General features: G+C 43.2%; 1 protein-coding gene across 5 annotated transcripts in view; it reads left to right on the top strand.

The window, feature by feature from the left end:
- Positions 1-22,353, top strand: part of RP1L1 (RP1 like 1) — a 66,261-nt gene that overhangs the window by 166 nt on the left and 43,742 nt on the right. For 4 of the 5 annotated variants that reach the window (XM_045462106.1, XM_045462111.1, XM_045462130.1 and 1 more), the window contains exon 1: positions 14,799-15,031. The gene's annotated coding sequence lies outside the window, so the exon portion shown is untranslated. Of the gene's footprint in view, positions 1-28; positions 321-14,690; positions 15,032-22,353 lie in introns of those variants that run through there. The other variant, XM_045462102.1, reaches the window with a different exon arrangement.

The following is a 22,353-nucleotide window of genomic DNA, read 5'->3' as shown; positions in this document are numbered from 1 at the left end:
AAGCCCCACTTCTCTCCTTCCTTTCAAGGTCAAGGATTTATCTCCATGAAAAGACTGACCTCCATTTACTGTCTTCATGTGCTTTTGGACTTTCTTCCCACCAAGGTCTAGTTTCATCCCACTTCTTCACTGGCCTGTATCATCTGCGACTTCCTGTTCCCTGTATCCTGACTTTGCTTTGGGGTGCAGGAAACAGCTGTGTGGGGGTGTCCTCTAGCACGGTGCCCAAGCATCCACATGCTGAGATTAGTAGGGATCGAGTCTTCTCCTGGCTAGCTTTGCCCTCTGCATCCTGGAAGCCCTGGTGCCCACTGACAAGGGTGAGTCCTGCTTTCCCTGCCTCCTTGACTGTAAGCCATGACTCCTTGCCCAGGAGCCTCCATGAAGAAAACCTTGGATGCTGGCTTAGGTTGGTGGCTGAACTGTCTGATCCTGTAGCCTCCTCCATTGGTACCTTCCCAGGTCTCCTTGTGTCTTTGCGTTAGGGCCTACCAAGGGAGTTCCTGGCCAGGAGTGACAGCTCCCAGGTTATAGCTTTTCCCTGAGTCAGGGAAGAAGTAAGAGAGCCCAAGCGTCTAGCATCTACCGCTTCAACTACTCAAAGTATTATTACCATCAGCCCAGTGACTCCATCAAGCTAGTTCTGTTCTGTACCACTTTCATTACCCTCATGGTCATATTACTTCAGGGCCCCTTGGTGTCTTTCCCACCATGAGGAAAAACTTGGTTAGGGCACTTTGTTCCACTCCTGCAAATTACTAGGGTTAAAGGAATGGGGAGGGGGTGCCCTTCCTTCCCACGAGGGCCTCGGGCTCCTCATTCCAACTTACCCATTCTCTTTCTGGCAACCTTCACACTCTTGTTAATCTCACAGAGGGTGTCATTTTGCAACATGTGGTTGCTGCATCATGGATCCCTTTCCATCCTTGTCATCCTTGGCTGATGTTTCTTGGTTTCTCATAAGCTGCTTTCTCCTGAATGACCTCTCTCTCCATACATGCACTCTCTGCCTTCTGTGAAGACTTCTCTTCCTCTATTTGTCCCTGACATGTTGGTGTCATCCATTGTTCGATCCTTACCCTCTTCTCTTTTTAAACTACATGTTCTTTTTAAAAGCTCTATTATGGTAACACTTAACATGAGATCTACCTTCAATACATTTTTAGGTGCACAGCACAGTCTTGTTAACTACAGGCAATCCATCATCCAGCAAGTCTCTAGAACCTATCCATCCCATGTAACTGAAACATTATGCCCATTGATGAGCACCTCTCCGTGTTCCTTTTCTTCCAGTCACTGGCAATTACTGTTCTACATGCTGGCTCTATGAGGGTGAATACATTAGACATCTCATATAAGCAGAATCATACGGTATTTGCCCTTTTGTGATTGGTTTCTTTCACCCAGCATAGTGTCCTCAATGGTCACGGGTCACATATTCTTGAGGGATTTTTTTTTCTAGCCACATGACTTCAATGTCCATCTATTGCAAATGACTTCCAAATTTATGCAATGGATGTGTCCTCTCACCTCTATCCCCAGCCTGGGGAGTGTTAAAGTGCTCAGTCTTCTCCCATAGAATGGATGACTGGGGAGCTTTGCTAGGTTTTTGGGGTCCTTGGGGGCTCAGGATTTTCATGGGGTGTTTTGCCAGGGGGAGTGGATCCTGACACAGTGGTTTGAGGCGGTGAGTTTCCGAGTCTAGACCCACTGGGTGGGAGCTGTCCTTGCCCACAGTCCTGGGGTAGGTCCTACAGGTCAGTCACTGTGCCTGGAAACTCAGGTGTTCTTTCTTGACTTCTCTCCTAAGTGGCATTGATCTGGGGCTCAACACCCTGGACCTAGAGGCTGCTCTCACCTCCTTTTCCATCCCTCTCAATTTTCTCCTCATAACCACAACTCTCTGTTACATCAGAAGCTCAAACTAGCTTAGACCAAGTGAAATTTTATTGTTGCACAGAAGTAAAATGTCTTAGGGTATATTTAAGGTGAGGCTAGATCCAGGTGCTCTCATCTGTATTCGTTCCCAGGATCTTCCCTGAGATTGTCCTTTGCCACCCCCTTCCTAAAATGCACTTTTCACTCCCCTCACCTGGCTAACTCTCATTGATTTTGCAAAACTCAGCCTGCACATTAGCTCTTCTGGAAAGTCTTCCAGATCCTTCTTCCCCAGGGTGGTTAGGCGTCCCTCCAACTACTCCAGCCAGCAACTTGTGGGTCATTCTGACTGCCCCTCCCCTGTTCCTTCCCAGACATTCCAAGCTCTACCAACGTTTTCTTCTATTTATTGAGTTCCTTCGCTTCAATCCCCATTGCTACTACCCAAGTATATCCCTCATCAGTTTTTGCCTCCACCCCCATCACCCATTCTCTACACTATTGCCAGAGTAAATAAACATACAAAACAAATCTGATTATGGGATGGACGTTGGCAGGAGGGAACTTGCTAAAGTGATCATAACGTCCTGCATCTTGTTTTGAGGGTTGGTTACTTACTCCAGCATGTATCCTCACTTAAGATCTCTGAATTTTATTTTATGTAAATTATATCTTCCCTTTTTGCTACACACAAATATATAACATACATAAAGTTGAACTATGTCAGTTTCTTACTTCAAACTTGCAATACAATTGTTGCTCACAGAGTAAGCCCCAAAGACTTCATGAGGTTTAAAAGGCACTGTAATGATCTGGATTCTTCTTTCTTGTCCAGTCCATCCTGGTGGCTATACCAACTGCCTCCGGGCCTTACCCATCCACACTTTTCCAGTCCTCCTCTGTCCTCCCTCCAGAACTTTGCATACACTGTCTTCTCTCCTAGAGCACTCTCTCCTCCCTCATTCTGCCTCCATCATTCTGGTTCATGTCTCAGCTTAATCATCTCTTGCCCGGGGAAAGCTTTCCTGAGCCCTTGTGACATGGTCTATGGCACTAAATGCATCACCAGCAGCACTTTGCACATTGTAAGTGTTCACTTAACCATTTGAATGATTAGTTTTAATGACTGTTTCCCCCTAGATTGTAAGTCATGAGAGTATTTCATTTTATTGATGACTATTTTATTCCCTGTTCTCCAAGCCATAGTAGGCTTGTTGAATGAATGTGACTATCTTTATCATAATGACAGGACATTTCACCTGTTTATTGAGGGCCTCTCCTTATAGCTTGCATGTCCCACAAAGACATGGACAATGCCTTCTTCCTCTCTGGGGCCCTGATGCCTTGTGTAGGGCCTGGATGGTGGCTAGTACTCAGTAAGTGTTTGTTAGTTGAATAATTGAAAGCATCATGAGGTGATATTGACAGGAGAGAAACAGGTTATGGACCTACCTATGAACGTGGCTCATTTTGGCCACACCCAATGTTCTTTAGTTAAACATGGACTTTTCTCAGATCTCCCATGAGATCCATACAAAAGCCACAGAGTTCAGCACTCTTGAACTTAATGGTACTTGATGCGCCTTTTCCTATTTACTGTTTGTGGAATGAATGTATGTATCTCAGCTCATCTATCTTACAGGCCTATTTGGTCATAAAAACAACAAAAAACAAAACAATTTCATGTACTTACCAAGGAATGCTGGAGTACTTTCCGTTAGTAAATAGAGTTATATTCCAGGAGCTTTAACTATCTCTTTTTAATCCTTGCAATAATTCCATAGGATAGATATAATGGTCATTCTCATTTCACATATGAGAAAACTGAGGCTTAGAGAGACTAAATACTTTGTACAAGATCACAAAACTAGTGTTGAAACCCTGACCTTAACAGTTGGCCATACTAACAGCCATTGCAGATTGCCGGATTCAAGAATTTTCTAGATAAGACCTGGATGTTTAGGTTCACAGACTCCAGTTAGTGTTCAAGTAGAGTTTACATAACTGCTTCCTTCAGAAGGCTATGATATACACTATAACCTGGAGATTTCGGCTATGTTTGAGTGATTCAGGGCAGATCTGATCATTACTTTTTCTTTTCATCCTTTATCACCAACTTTTTTTGTAGTAGTTACCATGTTACAACATTAGATCTTCAGACCTTATTCATCATATAACTGGAAGTTTGTGCCCTTTTACCAACTTCTCCCTATTTCTGTTTCCTCAACCCCAGCCCCAGCAACCACTTTTAAACTCTCTGTTTCTTTCTATGAGTTTGACTTTTTTTTTTTTTTTTAGATTTCACATATAGTGAGACCAGGCAATAACTGTCTTTCTGTGTCTGGCTTTTTTCACTTAGCATAATACCTTCCAGTTTTATCCATGTTGTCACAAACAGCAGGATTTCCTTCTTTCTTATGGCTGAATAATCTTTCATTACACACACACACACACACACACACACATCATGTGTTCTTTATCCATTCACTCATCAGTAGACACTTAGGTTGTTTCTATATCTTGGTTATTGTGAATAATGCTGCAATAAACATGGAGGGGCAGATATCTCTTTGATATCCTGTTTTATTTATTTTGGGTACATACCCAGAAGTGAAATTTCAGGATCATACATGGCAGTTCTATTTTTAATTTTGGGGGGGAATCTTCATATTCTATAATGTTGATCAACATTGTTTTTATCACCTTCATCATCATACTAAGACATGACTGTGGATCCTAGAAGTACAAAAAAATACACAGTAAAGTCATATTTTAACATATCAAATATTAAAATTAAAATATTTAATATTTAAATTAAAATCAGAATATTTAAAATATTTAATATTTAAAAATATTACATCTGGAAGGGAACACAAAGGTATTCTTGTCCATGCCCTTAAATTTCCAGATAATGGAATGAGGCCCATAGCAAAGGGAACATCACTAGATATCAGAGTTCAGACTGGAACCCAAGGCTCTGACCCGATATTAGTGCCATTTCATCTACGTTGTGTTACCTGTCTATGATGGTCAGTTTTATGTGCCAACTTGACAGGACTATAGTACCCAGTTATTTAATCAAACACTAATCTAGGTTTTGCTAAGGTATTTTCCAAGTGTGATTGACAGCTGTAATTAGTTGACTTTAGGTAAAGGTGACTACTCTTGATATTGTTGCTGGACCTCTTCTAATCAACTGAAGGCCTCAAGAAAAAAACTGAAACTTCCTGAAAAAGAAGAAATTTTGCTTTAAGACTGCAGCACCAACTCCTACCTAAGTTTCTAGAATGCCATCCTGTCCTATAGATTTTGGACTAATATACTAACATACCATAATCATATAAGCCAATTTCTTAAAATAAATTTCTTAATATTTATCTATCTATCTATCGTCTACCATCATCTGTCAATCATTTATCAATTTATCAATCTATAAATCTATCTATCACCATCATTTATCAACTATCTATCTAAAATCATCATCTATCTATCTCTCCTCTTGGTTCTGTTTTTCTGTAGAATCTTGACTGGTTCCCTAAAGGAACTTATATGGCACACATAACTTTTATTTACATATATATAGCATAGGTACATTGAAAGAAAATACATAAAAATAAAATTTCCAAAAACTTTATTCTACCTACTAAGAATGACCAAAGTAAGGTGACAGCAGTCTAATAGGACAGTTGACAGATTGGCTATGAGATGCTGGCTTGTGGTTTCAAGAGAACTTGAATTTCGTCAGTAGAGATACAGAGAATTCTCGTTGTTCTCCAACATTTACCTTCCTCCTTTGCATTACTAACAGAATTCTCATGTTTGGAGAGGGCTGGCTGTTTGATAAAGTTTGTTTCCAATAACATATAAGTAGCAGTTCTTAGCTGGTATATCAGGGAAGTGTTTTAAGAGGAGCATATCCACCTGAAACACACATTTTATAAATTCATTTACTTATTTTGAGAGAGAAAGAAGAGAGAGAAAAAATGCAGAGAATGAGAGAGAGAATCTCAAGCAGGCTCCATGCTGTCAGCACAGAGCCCAGTGCAGGGCTTGAACTTATGAACTGTGAGATCATGATCTGAGCTGAAATCAGGAGTTGGACACTTAACTGACTGAGCCACCCAGGCACCTCTGGAACACACATTTTTGTCTCTCTTTATCATTTGCTCTTCCTGCCGAGAAGATAGATGACATGGCTGAGATCTCAGAAGCATCTTGGACCCTAAGAAAAAGGCTATTCAAATCAGAGAGGTCTTAACCTTTACACACCAAACCAACACCATCAGTTACCTACTTCTAGACTGTTTGTTAGACAATGAAAACAAACCCATTTCTGTTTAAACCGCCATAATTTGGTGGCTTCTACCACACAATTCTACCAATTCCTACCTGAGGCAGACAGGAGTGGGACTGACAACCTAATATTTGAAAGTAACTGAATGAAGAAAATAGGTAGAGAGATATTAATATATCAGATATTACAGAATAAAAACTAGTAACCTCATGATGCATTTGAAGACATTTTAAACTGTCACCTACTGTACCTTGGAATGTATGCCATATGCCAAACAAAGCTGTAGCATCAGGGAATATGGTAAGAAAAATACAGACTTCTGACAGCAAAATACAGAGAGAAAGAGAGAGAAATTCAGACTGGAGTAGGGCAGTCTGCAAGCAGAGATGGATGAAAATACATCTTAGAGATATACCCTTCACCTATAGTCTACAATCTATGCTGAGAACATTGCAATTTTTTTGCTTATAATTTATTAAAGATGATTTTTTAAAAATTATGGCAAATGCACATAAGATTTACCATTTCAATAATTTTCAAGTATACAGTTCAGTGACATTAAGTACACCCAGATTGTCATGCAGCCATCAGCACCATCCATCTCCAGAACTTTTTCATCTTCCCAAATGGAAACTCTGTACCCAGCAAACAATAGCTCCCCATTCTCTTCTCCCCAAAGCTCCTGACAACCACCATCTTAATTGTCTATGAGTTTGACTACTCTAGGCACCTCATATTATTAGAATCACTTGTCCTTTTGTGATGAGTTTATTTCATTAGAATAATGTCCTCAGAGTTCATCCATGTTGTAGCTTGTGTCAGAATTTCCTTCCTTTTTAAGGCAGGATAATATTCCATTGTATGGATAGACTATATTTTGTTTGTCCATTCATCCACTGATGGACATTGGGTTGCTTCCACCTTTTGGCCTGCTATCCACATGGGTGTCCAAAGAGATCACTGTAATTTGGAGTCTTACAGGATCAAAAAACCCAACTCTTTCTATACTTCAAATTAAACAGTTTATAAATAAGGACTTGAGAATGACAGCCACAGTAAGATAAGACTGGACTGCTATCCCATCAGGCAAAAGTATTGATCTCCTAATAAAATTAGGATTAAACCTTCTGATTGGAGCTTATTGTTAGAAGTTACCTCAGGTCAGTAGTCATATTTTATGAGCTAAGGGATTACATAGAGGCCAACAGAATAAGGCAAGCAGCCCTAAAAATTAAGTCTAGATAGGATCTTTGGTTCTGTGTGGTTGTTTGCATGTGGAATTGGCTGGAGCCAATTAGAACCAAAGTCAGTTAAGTTTTGAGAGAACAATATTACCATCAAAAGCCGAACCTGACCTGCAACATCCCAAGATTCTTAAAAATGATTCCTGCACCTCCAGACAGAAGCAAATAGGAGGTGAGCTTTAAAAGCTGTGAATTTCTAAGGAAAGTCATTCTTCCAAAGACCATTCTGAGATGGAGGAAGGGGAGTAATGGATGAGGAAAAACCTCCTAGAGGGGAAACAGTGAGGAAAATGCTTAAGAGAAATTCTCCCAGAGGGTGAAGCAACTGGCCAGGAATACAGTCCATGGCCAAGACCAACAGTCCATGCTTATTCTGTGTTCTGTTTAGAATATTCCAGAATTGTTATGGACCAATGACTGCAATGAGTTTCCCGCTATTCTCTTTCCTTGATGGGGGTTTTAAGACAGTTATCTTCCTTTTCTGTCATTGCATATGGGGGATGCTGAGGTAGAATCTTTGACTTTTAGTTTTTAGACCTTTGGGCTACAGGGACCACATTTAGACATAACAGAAAGAAAGCATCACTCTTAGTGGGCATGAATATGAATATGAAAAAGGATATTCATGGATGATGGGTAGCTCAAGAGGGTTGATTCTGAGAGAGACTTTTTGTGGTCTATCCAAGATTTATTCTCCCCTAGTCTTACCAATAGGACCTCAATTTTCCCAGAGGGGCAATGTACACAATCGAAAAACATTTCCCTGCCTCCCTTGCAGATTGGAATGGTTATGTGACATAGTCCCTGGGTAGGTTTTCTGGGCTTTGGAAAGCCCATTTGCCCATTATCCCTTTCTTTCTTCCGATTGGGAATGCAGAGATGATCACAGGAGCACTAGCAGTCCTGTTACAAGCACAGGAGTGAGTATCCCATCTTGGGGTCCCTGATGACAGCTAAGGCTACTGCACCAGCCACTGACTACTGGACTCCGGACTTGTGACATGAGAGAAAAAAACACCCACTTCTTAAGCCACTGGTATTTGGGTTTAGAGTTATGTGTATTGACATTCAGTCTCTAACTGCTATAGAAACTAATTTCTGAGGCCCAAGTTGGGTCAAATCAGGTCATGAGATGGACCAGGCAATGGGGGTTTCTTGTTCACAGAAATAAAGCGATTTGCCAGAACCAGGAAGTGGGGGAGTTTAGGTTGCAGGATATCTCCCCTGGTCACCAATGTGCATTGCAAGTCCTACTTCCTGTCAGGGCCCTGAGAAAGGGACAGTCATCAGTCATCTTGGGAAACTTTTTTGGGCCTGGGGAGTGGGGGCAGGAAGTCTGCTCATTAATGTAAAAGGAGCTCCATTAAAGACAAATTATCATGTAAGCCAAAGGTTTACCCTATAGGGGACACTCGTCAGAAGGTAAATTTAGGCTTTGTGAGCATGCAACCTGTTAGATGGGTGGGAACCCTTAGTTTCCCTGGGCAAGGACCCCTGAAAGTAGAAGACATACACAGTAAGCCTCAGCATGTTTCTAAGCAATCATTCATTCACTCAAAAAAAAAATGTTTATGAAGCATGTGAGAGAAGCCATTCCACTGCAGGTGTGAGATACAGATATATCCTATAAAATCTCCTATGATGTGCCCCCTGTTACTTGCACTGGCCTTGGGGCAAACTCATTCTTGGGGATTTTGAACATTTTCTTGCCTCTGTCCAGAAAGCTCTTCTCCCAGGTACCTATCTGACTAGTTCTTTTCACTCAGAACTCAACCAAATGTCACATCCTCAGAGATGCTTTCCCTGACCATGTCCCTAAAAAGGCAGTCCCTTCTTCTCACTCTCTGTATCCTCATCCTGCTTTATTTTGCTTCACAGCACTTATTACCACCTGTCATGTATTTATTTGCTATGTGTTTTTGTTCCCCTCACTAGAATGAATGTCTATGAGAGCAGGATCTTTGCTCTGCTCACTGTAGGGACCATGTCCCTAGAACAGCATCTAACATAGAGCAGAAACTTCATATTAACTGAATGAATGAACACACAGGCCTTGTCTTCACAGAGTCTCCAGTCTAGAAGAGGAGCAGACCAATCACAATAGTGCTGTTTGAAGATAAGGGCAGAGCACTCAGGAGGAGAGGAGGGACACCCAGTCCAGACAGGGATGGATGCCTGGAGAAAATGACTTTGTGGAGACAGAGCAGGACTAACTGGGGACTGAGGGTCAAGGCAGAGAAAGAGGATGGAGTCTGGTAGATTAGCCAGGTTGGGGACCACTTCTCCCTCTAGGTCAAGAGAAGTGGGTGGATGATGAAACAAAAACAGGTAGAGGTGTGGGGTCATGATAGAAAGTTGAGAAGGGCCATTATACAACAGGACCCTAACTTCAATGTGGGAGAGACAGATGTGGAAGTTAGCTTTAGGGCCAGGGGAGAGATCATCTTGGGAAGAAATTTTTTAGAATAACTTAATTGGCTTCTTTGGTTGTGCCAAGATAGCTCTTGGGGAATACTGGAGCAGAAGGCAGAAGGACACATAAATGGCTTTGCATAAGAAGTGGACAGGACATTCAATATTCAGCCTCAAAAAGTGGGGTCCTATTGGCAGTGAAGAAAGCAGACATGGCAGTTAGGTAAGCAACTGATCTCACCTGCCCCAACAACAAAGTCTTTTTGCCTGAGGATAATAAAACATTTGTTGGGGAAAAAGAAATAGCAAAGCCTTAGGGGTAGAAGAGGTGAGGAATCTGGGGAGTTCCAAGGAGGAATTTGAAGAAGAGGGAACAATGGAGGAAGCTAGTGTCCAAGAGGAGGGGCCACTATGAAAAGTCCTCACTGGAGGGAAGGGGTGAGGACCAAGGCATACATCCCTTTTGGCATACAGGGATGTACCAGAGTCACTTTAAATTGTCCTTCCTCACTGGGCTGTGACATAATCTGAACTGCCCATTTTTACCCCCTACATCACAGACATCTAGTATGCACAATTATCTGGTTATGAAGAAATTAAGATCAATGTAGGACAGAGAAAAGTAACAAAAAGCTACTCAGTGAGTGGGAATTTGGCAGCAGTAAATGAGATTCTGGTGCATGAAGATGAAAGTTCTAGTCCCCCGAATCCCTTCAGAGACATGGGGAAGGGTACTGAGTTTCCCATCTATGTGGGATGGGGTTGGAACTTGTTTAACTGCTTATTTGAGAAAAAAGTGATCACATTCTGATTTTTACTTTACAATAGTAGGGCACAGATGATGTTGTTGCTAAGGGTGAGGGGGCATTAATGGGGTTTGGGCAGGTGGGGAAAGCAGAGGTTTGGAAGAATAGCTGTAGAGAGTAGGACAGTGATAGATACAAAGATAGCCTTATATCCCCTAAACCCAAGCTGTGGAAAACATAATTCAATCAAAGACTTTACCACACTTGGTGAATGCATATTGGTCCAGGTCTAAAGCTTTCCTGAGGGTCTTTCTTGGAGAGGAGGGAGTAAAAAGAGGTCAACACCTAGAGAGGGACAAGTAGCAGAGGAATGATTTTAATCCTATGGACAAAAAGCCCAGCTCCTATTATCTTGGTCAGAAGTCTGTTGAGGCAGTGACCTGGAAAAATTGGTGATGGTTTGGAGTAGATAGAGTGAGGACTGGACCTGACCAGAGAAATGTAGAAGCACTGAGGAGTAGCATTGGATGCCCAGATAATGTTGATACCAGGAGTTGGCAGAAATTTCAATCCACTGGAATGAGTAAATTCCTTCAGAAGCTTCCAAACCCTGAGGGTGGAAAAGAAGAAGGAGATGGCTGGATTGATCAGCAAGACAGTGGCTGAAAGAATGTCCCATGGGCACTGGGCTGGGTACAAAGTGATCCAGAGATAGGAAGGAGGCAAAGGAATCTGAGGAGAGTGACTAAGTTCAGCTGAGCTTCCAACCCCTGAGGGTGGAAAAGAAGAAGGAGATGGCTGTATTGATCAGCAAGACAGTGGCTGAAAGAATGTCCCATGGGCACTGGGCTGGGTACAAAGTGATCCAGAGGTAGGAAGGGGGCAAAGGAATCTGAGGAGAATGACTAAGTTCTGCTGAGCATGGAGAACACTTGTAGTAGGGGGAAGAGAGGAAGAGAGCCAGAGATAGAAGACCATGGCCTGAGACTGACATCTTAGAGTTGAGGTTTCCAGAACCAAGCATGTCTGGGAGAGAAGACCTTGGGAATGGACATGGGAGTGAGCTGGTGACGTGGGGTATAGACATAGAGTATTGAGTCAAGGGCATTTGAAGCCAGCTTGTGGGCTGGGTGTGACAGAGACATCTAGATCTCAGAGAATGTTGGCTGGAATGAAGCAGAAAGGGAGATTCTGCATCATTGGGTGCCAAATTCCCCAGGACTGAGGAAGACAGAGTGAGTCCATGAGATGATAGTAATGAGGAGTGGTGGGTAGTAGCTAAGCCTGATGGCAAGCCCTTCAAAGGGAGAAGGGTCTTTGTATGACAGTGAGAAATGGTAGAATAGCAGTTTTTGTGGAAAGCCAGTTCCATTCCTAGGAAGGTGTGAGAGGTGACACAGCATTCCCTCAAGGGCTGCAGAGGAAGTGGTGAGATTAGGAGGGTTGGGCTTCAGTTACAGCAAGGAAGCAGAGGCAATGCTCCATGAAAAGGTTGATGATGTAGATTTCAGAAGACACAATGCAAGCACCAGCACAGACAAAGCAGTGAAAGAAAGAATAAGTGCAAAAAGAAACACAGAGTGGTATGAACAATGCCAAAGGTGAAAGATAGGTTGACTAGAGAGTCCCAAATTTTACTGCGTCGCTGGAAATCATAGAGACAAGACTCTTGGGAGTGATGACTGTCCAGAGGCTACAGGTTTCCTTGTCTGGGTGATGTGGAAACCTGCTGAAGTTTTTACTCTGTGTCTGAATGGCTGAATTTACATGCCAGTCCCAAGTCCCATAATGAGCTGTGACCTCCCCCTCCCCCCACTCTCCGCTCATTGTCTCATCTCTCCTGCATTCTCCATGTCCCCCTGCACTGGCTTATCTCTTCTGTCTTCAGGCACACAGAGGCCATCTCCTCTGGTTACCATCTTCTCTCTTTCCTATCTTTCACTGCAAACTTCCCAATAACTGCCTCTATTTGCCTACCACGCTCTTACATACAGTCTATCTTCTGCTCTCACCTGTCTACTAAAGTAGCTCTTGTGAAGCCACCAAGCCTCTCTGCACTGCCAGCAACTAGGGCCATTCATTTCCCCACCTTTTCTTCCTTGATGTCTCAACAGCCTTTGGCTGGATTCCTCCATACTTGAAACATTCTTTTCTTGGTTTTCTGCACCCGCTTTCTTTTTAGCTCTTCTCATTCCCTTTTGACACTTCCTTCTCTTTCTTATTCCTTTAATAAAATCATTCCTTCTCTGGGCCTATGCTGTTCTCCCCACAAAAAGTAAAGTGCAGTTCTTAGACACATGGAGGCTGATGCCAAGCAGCCTGGATCCAAATTCTGACCCCACTGCATGCCAGCCAAATGTCTTTTGGAAAGCTAAGTTTTCCAGGACTCAGTTTCTCCATTCAAAAATTGGTATGATAATAATACCTACTTCATAGGGTAGATGAATTGGCATTTACTGAATACCAATGAATGTTGTACACTTTTCGGGTACTCAATGAACCAATACATACCATCTGAAATGTGTTTGTGCTTCTTATGTTCTACAGTTGGCATAAAAAAATCTGGATTTCAGCCAATGACTATTGTGTTTGAAAATATTTGTTCTTATTAAAATTACCTGGGCAAGCCCAGTGTGACTATTAACTTTATGTATCAACTTGACTGGGCTAAGAGATGCCCAGATGGCTGGTAAAACATCATTTCTGGACTTGTCTTGAAGGTGATTCTGAAAGAGGTTCATATTCAAATCGGTAGATTCAGTAAAGCAGATTGTCTTCCCCAATGTGAGTGTGCACCATACAATCTGCTGAGGGCCCCAATAGAAGAAGAAAGTGGAGGGAAGGTGATTTTTTTCTCTCTGTATAAGCTGAAACATCTATCTTCTCCTGACCTTGGACATCATTTCTCCTGGTTCTTGGGTCTTTGGATGCAGGCTGGGACTTGCATCATCAGATGGTTTTCAGGCCTTCTGGCTGGGATTAGGGAGGGGAGGATGGGTAATGGGTATTGAGGAGGGCACCTGTTGGGATGAATACTGGATGTTGTATGGAAACCAATTTGACAATAAATTTCATATTAAAAAAAAAAAGGAACTATATCACCAGTCCTTCTGGCTCTCCAGCTTGCAGATGTGGGACTTTTTAGCCTCCATAATTGCATAGGCCAATCCCTCATAATCTATTTCTACATATCTATATCTCTAAATATTCTATTGGTTGTATTTCACTTGAGGATCTTGACTAATACACTTATATTTCAAATACAGAGTGATCTCCACTCTGTAACACACATCTGTGCACATCTAATTGGACTAAACCCTGTATCTGTCAGCCAGAAGCAAGCCTTGAGGGATTTCATTTGTAGAACTGATCATATTTATATTGAACACACATTGGCCAAGTCTTTGTTTCTTGATGGCAATTCATTATCAGTTCCAGTTGTTTCTGCAGGTGACTCTTTAACCTCATTAAATTCCATTGAGGAAACCACCAAGTTTCAAGTTACATAGTTCATTCCTGCCTCTAAGCAACCCTGAACCTAAACATGAATATTCTAAGAAAGAATAGTTTCCTGCCCTCAGAGAGAGGGAGGAAGGGAGGGAGGGAGAGAGAGAGAGAGAGAGGATTTGATAATTCCAGGCTTCAAAATTTCACCAGAAGTGTTGTCAACATAAAGCCAAAATGATCACTTCAGTCTAAAATGAGTAAGTAGGGTCTTACAAGGGGGAAACTGGTTATTCAGCATTGGTACAGAAAACAGCTGATAGATATGTGTAATTGTCAGATGGTTCTGTTAGGACTTCATATACCGAATTCCTATCTCTTGCAATGACATCATATTTCCTTTTCTGATTTATTCAGGGAGATGGGAATCAGCTAACCATTTCTCCCCTGGTGTTTCCAGCTCAGTACTTGTGTTTCCATGGAGCATCCCCTGTCAGCGCAGGCTGCTCATGGCCTACCCAAGCAGCTGGAATCAGGTGGGAGCCCCTGGTGCTGGGAGGGCTTCCCTGAAAGCCCATGGGGGCTGTGTTTAACAGTCTTGAAGAGTGCAGCCTTGGGCAGAGGGCCAGGAACAATCTGTGTAACCTACTAAGCTAATTATTCTCTCTGCAGATGGTGTCCTCCACTAATCCTCTCTCAGTTTGTCATAATCCAGTTCTGTTCTGAGGAGAGCTGCTGGGTGTCTGGCTTTCATGCAAAAGGACTGTCTGCTTAAGCAGAGGAGGTAGGTCACCTGCTCTGTGGGGCTGGGGCTCTGGGCTCTTAAGCCAAGGAGAGCAGCCGCAAGGGCTGTCCAGAAGAAGGCCACTAGTCCTGTGGCCCCGGGAGGCTGAATCAGCTTCAGAGAGAGGGGCAAGCATCCACAGTGGTCTGACTTTCCTCCAGTGGCCACTTCCCTGGGGTCTCAGAGGGCTCAGAGGAGCCAGCCATGCTCTTTTGCTCTGCAGAGGACGGTGAGTCTTTTTGAGTCTCAGTAGGTATGTGTCTCTTAGGGTCAGCCTCCCCAGGGGTAGAGTATCTTGGCTCTGGGAAGTCACAGCCAAGAGGGAGGTGTTTCAGCCTGAGACTCTGGGAGGGACGTCTTGAGCAGGATGCATGTGGTGATGCAAGATTGGTTCTCTTCCCCCAGCTTGCTGGGCTGTTTGGTGGTAGGTCATGTTTAAACACGGTGCTGCTAAGATTCAGGTTCCTGCTCGTTAATTTACAAGATGTTAATATTATATAGCCTGTCTGGTTCTCCCACCTGCACCGAGGGGGTGAACAATGCAGTCACTGGAGCCAGAGAGGGAGAAATCCCTCCTGAGGACCCTCCTCAGTCTCTTAGGGTGGAGGGGAGCTGCCCCTCCACTCCTACAGGGTGAGGATGGCCCACGGTGGGGTGATTCAGGGGCCATGTTTGCTTCTCAGAGGATCAAGACTTCAAGAGAAGGCTATAAAGAGCCAGGGCGAATATAGAGATTGGCAGGAAAAGGGGTCAGGAGTCCCTAGGAATTACATTATTGAATTTCCTCTACTGGTGTCAGGGTTAGCATCGTTGCACCCATTCCTACAGAAGAAAATGGGGCATGGAGATGTTAAATTATGGAAGCACCACTAAGTCAAACCCAGGTCTGCCTCAAACCTCTTTCCTCCTTGTTGCTCTTTTTAGTCATCCCTGGTTGAGGCAAATGCCATCCTCCTGTCCCAGATTTAATGACAAAGAGACTGAGACTTGGGGTAACTGGGTGATTTGCAGAGGGCACACAGCCAGTGAGGGCAGACTTTCAGCCAAGTCCAGCGTGACTGACACTAATTATCTCTGTGCTTCAGTTCTGCACTTTCCCATTGGGCTCCACCCCACTGCAGACTCATCCTCTACTTGGAGAAGGAGGTCCACTCCATAGTGATGGGCAAGGGGGCATGAGCCACTGCCTTCTGGCAGTGTAACCATGAAGGAGGCCCGGGAGGGCATCTGGTTCCTTCCCACAGCCCAGAAGTACACCTCAGACAGTGAGAATATCCTCTGCTCTGAGAAATTTCTAGAGAAGTATAACCTGCATTATTCTTTGTTTATGCTCTTAGATATGTAAACATCATCCAGAAATCCTCTTATTATGGTGGTTTCAGACAGGCCTGCTTTCCTTATCTAAGCTGGGGGAAATAGGAGAGCTGGTTGCCATTTTTAGCACCAATGTGCTTAAACGTATGTTTGTGTATGTGTGTGTGTGTATGCATGTCTATATGTGCGTGTCTGTGTGTGTTCATGCCTGTAATGTGTTTGTATGTGACTGGGTGTGTGTTTGTGCATGTGTATGCACATAGGTTTGTGTGTGTGTGTATGCATGTGTGTGTGTGCTGATGCTGGGGACCTGGTGTTGCTGAGAGACCACTGGACTAGTGGTCACAACGCCTAGACCTGCTGACTGCATGGTACCCCTGCTCTCTGGGCTTTGGTGTTCTAGGTGGAAAGCTAGCAGGATGGAGTAAAGGAGCCATATCTTCTTTCCAGTGCAATAGCCTATGCATGCAGTGTTCAGCAGCTTTCTCAGCTCCAAGTTAAATAACCCCAGTCCCCATAACCTTTCCCTGTAAAGCACATTTTCCAATCCTTTAATCATCTTGGTTATTTTCCTCTGAACTCTCTCCAAGATACCTATGTCATTGGATAAGTATGTCGTATAAATTAGTCGGTAAATCAATCTGTCAACAATATCTCTTGAGCAACCACCCTGTGGCTTGCAGGAGGTGCTGGGCTGATACAATCCAACCACACAGGAACAGAAAGATTTTTTTCACTGTTGCTCAGACCAAGGGTTCGTTTGTCCAGCAGTGGCCTGAGGCATAGTAGACATGCTGGGAAGATATTGTTCCTTCCAATAACATCATCTCCAGAAGCTCAGGGCTGTGCCTCAACAGCAGTATCTGAGAATGTTTTCAGTAAACACTTAAGGGCACCTGTTCTGTTCCGAGCCCTGTGCTAGACAATTTGAGGGTTATAAAAATGAGCGTGATGCTCCCTGACCACCTGCACAGAGTACAAAGTAGGGTGGATTCAGAAGCAAAGAGGGGTAAGTGGGTCCTGAGGACCTAGCCAATCTCTCAGCTGCAGATAGGACATTGGTGCTCAATGTGGGCTGCTTTGAAAGCTTTTCTCCCAGATGCAGCATAATCAACAATAAAGTGAAATAGCCAAAATATTTCAGAGTTTGGAGGAAACCAGGCTTTTATCTGAACAATGATTTCACTCCTCATTAGCTGGGTGAACCTTGGGCGAGTTAGTTAAGTTCCTGAGTCTCAGGTACTTTACATGGCAGGGTGATACCTACCAAGAGGGATTGTTTGAGATGAGACAACATCACATTTGTCAAAGGTCTGGTGCATAGTAGGTGACTGATATTATAGTCTGCCTTCCTCTCACCAGCTCATTAAGGATCAGTTTCTGCAGTCTTCAGTTCCTTTGGTTAAATCTTGGCCATCCCACTAGTTGGGGTTTTAAGTTCTATGAGTCGATCATGTGATGTATACAGTATACAACAGTATCATCTTTGCTTATTGATCCTAAAATAATTTTCTTCAAGGTTGAAGGGCAATATTTTACTTATAGTATAGCATATGCTTCATGATTTTATAGTCTGAGATCAACAACTGTGATCTATCACAGATAGATAGCTTCTATCTTTATGGTTGGAGTCCATATTCTTTTTTCAGTTTAGCCTTGACTTTTTGTATTAGAAAGAACACTTGGCCCTTGACCAAGACCTCTGGCTAACCTGAAGGATAACTTTGGACAGGTCACTGAAGAGAAAGCTGTAGTACAAAGCAAACACTTCTCAAATATAAGTGTGCACCAAAATCATCTAGAGGTCTTAGTAAACAAACACAGATTGCTGAGCTCCATCCCAGAGTTTCTGATACAGTGAGTCTGGGTGGAACCTGATAATTTGCATTTCTAAGACATTCACTGGTGATGCTGACTCTGTGGGTCCAGGGCCTGCACTGTGAGAGTCACTGATGTAGGAAGAACAGCTTTGGACCTTAGCGGAGCTTGGCCAAGTTGACCCTTCTGAGCCCGTTTCTTTATTTACAAACCTCTACCTTACAGATTCAATTTAAAGGTAATAATTAGAGAAATTATGATGAGCAAAAAACTGCATAAAACTATAAAACACAATGTAACTATTAATAGTTTAATATTCCACATCAGCTTTAGCTTACTCACTTATAAAATGAAGATAATAATAGTAATTTTTATAATGATTAAGTGAGGTGACCAATATAAAAGCAATTTATGAAATATAAAGAACCACGGAATTTGGTTCTTATAACTTCCCTAAGCCTCAGATTCCTCATCCATAATATGACAAGGTGCTCAGTGAGTTTATCTTATGTGCCAAGTCACGCGGTAGCTCATTATTCTACATGTGGATAATGCAGGTTTGTAGTTAATACCCTGCTGATGCTGCCTTGTGTCCTGTTGGATCCTTTGGTCAAAGCTCCATGTTGGGCCACTGTTGTGTTAGGATGCTTTTGGCTACAAGAAAAGGAATTCCCAGCTAAAAGTGTTTTTAAGTTAAGGATTTTGTTGCCCAGAGGCAGAGTGATTTCATGGTTGATTAATTCAATGGCTTGACCAAGTTAAGACTCTAGAATTCTTTTGGCTTTCTCCTCGTGGTCACATGGTGGCTGTAGAAGTGCCAAAACTCACATCCACATACAACAATCAAAAGCATGAAGAGACGAATCCCTGACTTGTATTCTTTTTAATGTATATAAAAAAAACCTTTTTAGAAGCCTCTTATTGGCCAGGGTGGTATCACATGTCCTTTGACAAGGGAAATGGAATTACATGATTAGTTTAGACTAGTCAAATATTCAACCTCTGTGGCTGGAAGAGATTCATGAAACATGTGGTCACCCAATCAGGCCTCTGTCAGCAAGTGAGAAAGTCAGCAAGTGTGAAAGAGGAGGTGACCAGCAATGTCCCTTTCCAATCAGAGTCATGTCCATAAGGCTTTACTTGCACATCTCCCCACAGCATTATGAGATTTTCCTGTACCTGGGGCACAGCTAGGAAGGCCCCTCACCAGAATATCAAAAAGAAGTTTAAACAGGTATTTGCCATCCTTCATAAGAGAAACGGAGCTCTCCGGGAGTCAGGGGAGCAATCCATCCCCCTTTCCCAGCAGGGAGGTTACTGATCTAGAAGGACAGACTCAGTGGCCACAGAGTCTTTCCCAGGCAAAGTGCTTGACCCTGAGAATTCACAAATCAGCACTGCAGCGTTACTACTGTGTGTGGTGTTTCCTCCTGAATCTAGCACAGTGCCAGTACTTAGAGCATGTGCCTGACAGACACCTAAGTGCTTAAGAAAGATACTCTAACTGCCACAATTAAAGTAGTTTGGTCAGCAAACAGGTTTGGGGAAAGTGAAGGTTTTCATAGTGGAATAGATTTTGCTAGCATTCTAAGACAGTCATGTCTGTGGAATTTTAAAATCTCATTCTTCTTCCTCTGTAAGAGCTTTGTCAACCCATTGGAGTAGTGAATACAAGGGTTTTCTGAGGGAAGGGAAGCCCCCCCCACCCCAACAGGTTTCTGTTTTAAGGAACAGACTCCTATCTAGGCTCAGGGATGGCCAACAGCTCTGAAAGGAAACAAATCCTGGATGGGAGCGGTTGGCCACAGCCTTCACTGCCCTCGCTCCTTCTGACCATGGGGTGGATGCTCTTGCTCCTGAAGCTCCCTACTTAATCCTTAGTAAGTGACATAGGAAAGCTGTGAGGTTGAGATCCCAAGGGGTGTCTATAGGGGAGATATGTGCAGAGTTGAGGAAGATAAACACTGAGAAGGTGGAAGATTGTGTCCAGTTCCCCTGTGTGTGTAGTGTCTGTCCATGCTCAGCAAAAATGATTTCTCTAAATGAGATCCTACCTGGAGCTCTAGCACAAGAGTCAGATGGACCTTATTGCTTTTCTGCTTTGAGGGTCTCATTTTACTGGCAAAGACATGGAGGTCACTTCAAATAAGACAAAGAACCCAGGGCTTTGGACATCAGGGTCCATGCCTGTTACACCATTCTTTGTGATTTGTTTTAAAATTTTGGAGATGTGTATCAGATCCATGCAGGAGCAGGATGGTGTGGCTACTAGATTTCAGAACTGTGGTTCTCAAATCTATTTGTTGTGAAACTGCCCAAGGCATTTAAAAAACATGGCTCCTCTAGGAGAAGGCCTGGAAGCCGACATTGAAAAGCAATTAATGACAAGGGTTGGTGAGGATGTGGAGAAACTGGAATTCTTGTGCACTGTTGGTGGGAATGCAAAATGGTGCAGCCACTATGGAAAACAGCATGGCGGTCGCTCAAAAAATTAAACATAATATCAACATACGATCCAGCAATTCCACCTCTGGGTACATACTCCAAATAATTGAAAGCAGAGTCTTGAACAGCTTTTTGTACACTCATGTTTAAAGCAGCAGCATCCACTATACCCAAAAGATGGAAGCAACTCAAGTATCTATCAATGGATGAGTGCATAAAGAAAATGCGGTATACATATACATACAAGGATATTATGACACCTGCTACAACATGGATGAACTTGAGGATGTTGTGCTAAGTGAAATAAGCCACCCATAAAAAAGATAAATACTGCATGAATTCACTTATATTAGATTCCTAGAGGAATCAAATTCACAGAGACAAAAAAGGTGGTTCTATCAGAAATGGTAGAGAGGTGGTTTCCAGGGGCTAGGGAAAGGGAGAATGGGGAGTTAGTATTTAATGGGGACAGAATTTCGGTTTTGCAAGATGAAGAGATCTGTGAGTGGATGGTGGTGATGACCACTCAACAATATGAATATACTTTATGCCATGGAACTATACACTTAAAATGGTTAAGACGGTACCTTTTATGTTATGTGTACTTTACCACAATTGAAAAAAAAAAACTGATAGCAGCAAGAACAATGAAAATATGCTCTCAGCTATCACAGATTGGGTTCATTGGGAAGAAGAATCTGAGAGGCAGGTTAGGGTACTGAGGTTTATTAGGAGGTGCCCTTAGAGGGAATAAATAGGACTGGCAGAGGCAGAAGTGGGTTGCCATGGAGTCTTGGGTGGAGACTCAACCAATTTTGCAGGGAGTTCTGAAAGTAGACAGCTCTTGACTGCTTCCTTGACTAGGGGCAAGATGACCAGGACTTTATGGCTGGGCTTGCACAGATCCATCATTGGAGGTGCACTACCTTGCAAGAAATGTAGCCCAGGGCCAAGCTGCCTTCTGCTGAAGCAGTACCTAAGGGGGCTAACCACTGAGGGCTGTCATTTGAGAAGAATAGGTGCAAAGTGCCTAAGAGCATACATACCATAATAGGCTTCAACACCCATTTTTAAATTTTCATTGCAACCTTCCTAGAACTTTCTGAGAAAAGCATGTCTCCTTGTTTTGTATGTAAGGCATTAAGCAGTTAAGTCACTTGCCTAGCCACATAGCTGGTAAGTAGCTGAGCTGGTTTAGAACTCCAACCTCCTGTCTACGTCCAAGACTCTGTCCACACCTGCCACCTGTAGATGCAGGTAATAGAGGCTCCACCTTGAGCCCTGGACATTAGAGGGGCTGGCCCTGGCCCATCTCCGTTGACACTCCTTCCTAGGAGATGAGGAGTCCAGAGACACCAGGGGATGTGCCCCACCCGGAGTGCATACTGGGGACTCAGGAGTCCTTGGAAATTTCTAGAGCCTGCATTGTCTCTTCTCTGGGTCCATGCTCCCAAGGCTCCTAGTAAGGTATGCAAAATCCTTAACAGGTTAATAAATGAAAGACAATATCTTAACACAGCACACACAGGTAAGATACTTAGCCATTCAGAAAACCAGTACTGGTGTCCATGCTTCTGGGTTCAAACCCCAGCTTCCCTTCACAGCTTCTGCCTGTCTCTATGTATTTAAATCTCTTTATGTATTTATGTATTTATGTATTTAAACTTCTCCATTTTCCCACCACAAAATGGAGATGATAGTGGTGGGTCCCACATGGTGTGTGGGGATCAGATTGTCAGGGAAAGTGTAACATAAGCAGGTGCTAGTGTTATGAGATCCTCATTACAGCAGGCTCTCCCAGTGACATTGCTGAGTCTGATGCACCCTCTTCTTCTCCTGACCCAGCCTGGTTCTCTCCTGTCTCCAGATGAGGCTCTAAGCTCCGAGGTGCAGGATGTCTCCTGTCATGCTCTCTGGGGTGGCCTCAATGCCCAGCCTGGGGTGTAGTCTGTATCTGCTGAATGACAGAATGAA

Source organism: Leopardus geoffroyi, chromosome B1 (genome assembly GCF_018350155.1).
Source record: "Leopardus geoffroyi isolate Oge1 chromosome B1, O.geoffroyi_Oge1_pat1.0, whole genome shotgun sequence".
NCBI lineage: Eukaryota > Metazoa > Chordata > Mammalia > Carnivora > Felidae > Leopardus > Leopardus geoffroyi.
The sequence above is the reverse complement of the archived record's forward strand: the minus strand, read 5'-3'. Positions and strand labels throughout refer to the sequence as shown.